The sequence below is a fragment of the Callithrix jacchus genome, chromosome X (assembly GCF_049354715.1).
Source record: "Callithrix jacchus isolate 240 chromosome X, calJac240_pri, whole genome shotgun sequence".
Lineage (NCBI taxonomy): Eukaryota > Metazoa > Chordata > Mammalia > Primates > Cebidae > Callithrix > Callithrix jacchus.
The window spans coordinates 51,856,181-51,861,068 of NC_133524.1; the positions used below are offsets into that span (position 1 = coordinate 51,856,181).

At 40.8% G+C, this 4,888-nt stretch overlaps 1 non-coding gene across 1 annotated transcript; it reads left to right on the forward strand.

The window, feature by feature from the left end:
* Nucleotides 1-1,558: 1,558 nt before the first annotated feature.
* Nucleotides 1,559-1,677, forward strand: LOC118150858 (5S ribosomal RNA). The gene has a single exon (XR_008479025.1). It is a non-coding gene; the product is annotated as a 5S ribosomal RNA (ribosomal RNA).
* Nucleotides 1,678-4,888: the final 3,211 nt, after the last annotated feature.

The following is a 4,888-nucleotide window of genomic DNA, read 5'->3' on the forward strand; positions in this document are numbered from 1 at the left end:
CTGTTCTGCCCTCCTTGAAATGAAACTGTCCAGTCCAGGTCTGTATAACTTCAAAGCCCTTTCTCTTTTCTGAAAGTAAGAGCTCCCAAAAGTGTGGAACACAGAAAACTGGTGACACTCATAATAATTTTAGTGCTACTTGGACATTAACATTTTAATAGTTATGTATGTGTTTTATTTTTTTAGTAAACATATAGTATATCACCGCCACATCAAGATCTTTGTGTGGTGATTGGGGAAGAGCGTTGATATTACACACTCCATGGAAAATCACTACTACATTTCCTTTCCAGGTATCTGATCTTTCCTTCAGGTTTTCTACCCTGTTGGCAATTGCCCAGTTTTTTCTCTCTGTTTAAATCTTTCATCCATTATCAGACTTCTTGTTTCCCCAAGAATAGAAGCCATCCTTCTGTCCTCCCCTTCTGTCATCTGTTTTTACAGAAGCAGAATCTAAGATTGCAGTTTGCATTCTTTCAACCACAAACCATTTCTGCAATAAAGGACCCTCCTCAGAACACAATCTTTGACTGACAGCAGGATATTGTAAACAATGATTTTTTTTCTCTCTGAGAAAGCATCTAAACAAAAGACAAAAATTATAACTGTATTTTGGGAAAAAAAAAAGCGATACCTCATCTCATTGGGTGTCCTGAGCATTTTGTCACAGGATCTGGGGAGAGGTCTCAGGGATGAGAAGTTCCTGATAGTGTTGAGTGTTCAGATCATAAATTCCAGGAAACTGTGTCGGAGAGAATGTTGGTGGATAATGAAGCTGACAATGGCCTATGCTGCTTACTCAGCAGTCTTTGTGGGCTTTGGCATCATGTGACTGTGGGTGTCCATCCTAAATCTGTGGCAGAGCAGATTTGGGCCATCTTTTCTGACTTCCCTGATCTCAGTTTTCTCATCTTGAAAAATGGAAATGGTATTATGCATTCTGAGTTGCGTTACGAGGATTGGATGAGAGAATACATATGAAGTGTTTAGTAGTGTGGAAATCTAGTATTTATTTCATTCTTATTTCATTTTAATAAAAAGAATGAAGAATAAATAAAATAATTATTTGAAGTGAATTGATTTAAGTAATTTTAAAAAATTTTTCAAGGAAAGATGTAAAAAAATACCTTTTAAACATTTTTATTATTATTTTTTTTTGAGATGGAGCTTCACTCTTGTTGCCCAGGTTGCAGAGGCGCAATCGCGGCTCCCTACAACCTCTGCCTCCTGGGTTCAAGCAATTCTCAGCCTCCTGACTAGCTGGGATTACAGGCGTCTGCCACCACACATGGCTAATTTTTTTGTATTTTTAATAGAGATGGGGTTTAACCATGTTGGCCAGGCTGATCACAAACTCCTGACCTCAGGTGATCTGCCCACCTCGGCCTCCTACAGTGTTGGGATTACAGGCCTGAGCCACTGTGCCGGGTCTGTATTTCTTTATGAAGTTATCTTTCCTACCCTGCTTTTCCACTTTTATAACTACATATGTTATTTTAAATTAATTTCAATTTTATGTAATTCTGTTTCACTGAAAATATTAGGAAAAAACAGCACAGTCTACGGCCACACCACCCTGAACACGCCCGATCTCGTCTGATCTCGGGAGCTAAGCAGGGTTGAGCCTGGTTAGTACTTGGATGGGAGACCACCTGGGAATACCAAGTGCTGTAGGCTTATATAAAAAATAAATAAAATAAATTAAAAATATTTTAAAAGAAAACAGAAAAAACAGCACAATGGTATCTATAATTGTAAAAAGTCTTAAAAGTGGTGAATGCATTACTGAGTTGTGAGAAATGTTAACCCAAGTTATATCCTGTGGTTTAGACTGTGCTAGCTATGATGAGGGATGACACTGAAAAAATGAATCAGAATTCCCTGCTCCCTCAGTACCTCATATGCAATGGAAAACTTTACTTGGCATCTAATACAAAATATAGAAATTATGGTACCTACTGTACTAATGCCAGATTGGAAGATAGTTTTCTTTTGCTATGAGTAGCACAGTAAAATATCAATTAATTCAATAAACACTCAATAATGCTTACTGTATTTCAGTCTAGATTTCCTGAGGCCTAGTGGATAAAGGCCGATGCATACCCAGAACTTAAAAATGGCTCTATAAGTGATGAATTAAAAGTCTTTGCCAGCCGGGCCCAGTGGCTTATGCCTATAATCCCGGCACTTTGGGAGGCCAAGGCAGGTGGATCACATGCGGTCAGGAGTTCAAAACCAGCGTGGCCAACATGGCAAAACCCTGTCTCTACTAAAAATACAAAAATTAGCTGGGCGTGGTGGCATGTGGCTGTAATCCCAGCTATTTAGGAGGCTGAGGCAGGAGAATCCCTCAAACCTGGGAGGCAGAGGTTGCAGTGAGCTGAGATTGTGCCATTGCACTCCAACCTGGGTGACAAAAGCGCGACTCTGTCTCAAAAAAAAAAAAAAGTCTTTGTCTGGCACATCAAGAAGACAACTACCAAGAAGAAGAAAAGTTCAAATAGATTGAAAAGGAGTTACCTCAGGAGTATGAGGAAAACCAGGAAGATTATCTCCTTGTGAGTGTGAAAATGTTCACTTATGTTGGCAGTTTCACCAGTCATTGGATTCACATATTTAATTCTGTCAAAATGATATCTATGAATTTAAAATCTGACATAAAATAATACAATTGCTAGGCTTGTATTCACTCAACATGCTTGTCTCTTCCAACAGTATTTATTAAAGACTCATTGTGTATCAACCATGTAATGGACTCTCACCCTAAGGCCAGATCAGTGAATAAGATAATAAGGAGTTGACCAAGATTCATTAAGAGGCACATATGTTAGGTGTGGAAGGTCTGGAGGGTTCTAAACACAGGGTATGGATGAAAGGCCCAAATCCCCCTCTAAGTGAAGAGAAGTTTGAATGTGGTGGTGGAATACTAGTTATCCTTTACTGAGGAGTGGGTCACACAATAAACATTTACTGAACACGACGGCTTTTTGGACACGGCTTTTTAGTCTAATGGGCGGACAGTTGTTCAGAAATGTAATTGCCAAACGTTTTGATGAGAATGCTGACAGAGCTGAGAAGATGAGTCACTGGAAACACAGAGGAAGGCCTCTAAAAACCAGGCTGAGGGTGCGTGGGTGTGATCAAGCTGTACAAAACCTTAACTCGGTCAGGGACACAGAGCTAGGTAGCAGTGTGATCAGTTTTCATCCGTGGGATCAGCCTGAATCCAATGCTCTGTGCCCTTTATTCCAAGTTCACGCCTACAACAAACCCGTCTGTTTTCTTTTGGAACTTAAAGGTGCACTTCCCCCGGCTCTGCTTTCACTTTCCGTCATGCTTCCTTCTCCTTTCAGACTCGCTATAAAGTGAAATAGTTGACCCCAGGCTGCTGGCTTCAGAGCAGCAATTTTGAGCTCTATGCCAGCACTTTACCGGATGCTCTTTTCTGCTGGGTGCTGAGATTTTTCAGGCATGAATCCTACTGGAAGCATAGCACATGTCTCATCAGGAAGGGCAGGTATATTTCAGCAATTACAACATACGTGAAGTGTTGTCATAGTGAGTGGATAGAAGTCTGGCTTTGGAGACAGACAGATCTGGATGCAAAACTCAGCTCCATTACCTACTACCCAAGTTACTAAAGAGGGTAGTTACTGAAACTACCCTGTTTCCTCATCTGTAGAAAGCGGAGAAGGTAGGAATTGATAAATGTCTCTCAGGGTAGGTTGGGAAAGAAAAATATGCACTCGTCGAAATTATCTGTTTATGTTTCTGCCTGTTAGAGTGTAAACTCCCAGAGGACAGGGATACTGTCTGAGTCATCTCTGTGCCTTGAAAACTCCAGAACCACATCCAGCCAGAGCAACCTCAGCACATTTTTCTTGTGTAGAGCTGAATCAGGCCTCAGCTGTTTCTGCTCCAAAGTGATGGGGCTTATTCTGAAGATCCTTTTTTGTATCCTAGAGGTCTGTGGATACTACTCATCTGCCAACTTTGATGAGAATCTCCACAGAGGAAGGTAGATTTTGCTCCATTGTGACTTTTGCCATGTCTGTTTCCATTTGAATTTTTGAGCTACACTTGGATACAGCTGAACCAGAAATAATTCCTTGCTCTCTCTACCATGTTAAATTTTATACACAAACAATTCAAGAGGCAGGGCCTCTTGGGCCTTTTAAAGGTCTGAGGCTTTATTGGCAGAAAGACTGGAATGTGAACAGGAAAAGCTTTCCTTACCGTGTGTACCAATAGCAAGCCATAATGTGTCGATTTTAGCCCTAATCCCATTGTGCTGTCAACAGTGGTAAGGTGTTTGTCTTATTAACTGAGTTGTGAGCTGCCAGAGGCCAGGAAATGTATTTATTCTTGTTTATTCATACTCTTTTTATTCCCAGCACCCATGACAGTGCCAGGCACATAGAGGACATTCGATAAATGCTTCTTAAGTAAATGAATGACAGCATTTGTGACTTTTATATAAGAAACATACAAAGGAAGTGGAAGGCTAAGAGTGGTTCTAATGCAATCCTGATGTCACACAACTTGCAAGTGAGAGAGGCAGAAGCCTCTAGATCTGCTTGAATCCAGACGCCTGCAGTCTTAGTTGTACTGGCCTTACTAGACTCTGGGACTACCCGCAGCTTACCTTGGCTACTTTCCATGCTACTCAGAATTCAGAAGGAGCCCTGTTTAAGACGGACTTTGTGTCCAAGGCTGGTTCGTAGATTAGATTATTCATGCAAGTAGTTACTATTCACTTAATATGATTAGCTATCCCTCTAGGTGCTAGGGATTCAGCAGTGAGGAAAACTGACACTGTTCCTTGAGTAAATGCCCTGCTCAATGACAGCTTGTATTCTAGTTCAAAGAAACAGAAAACAAACAAACA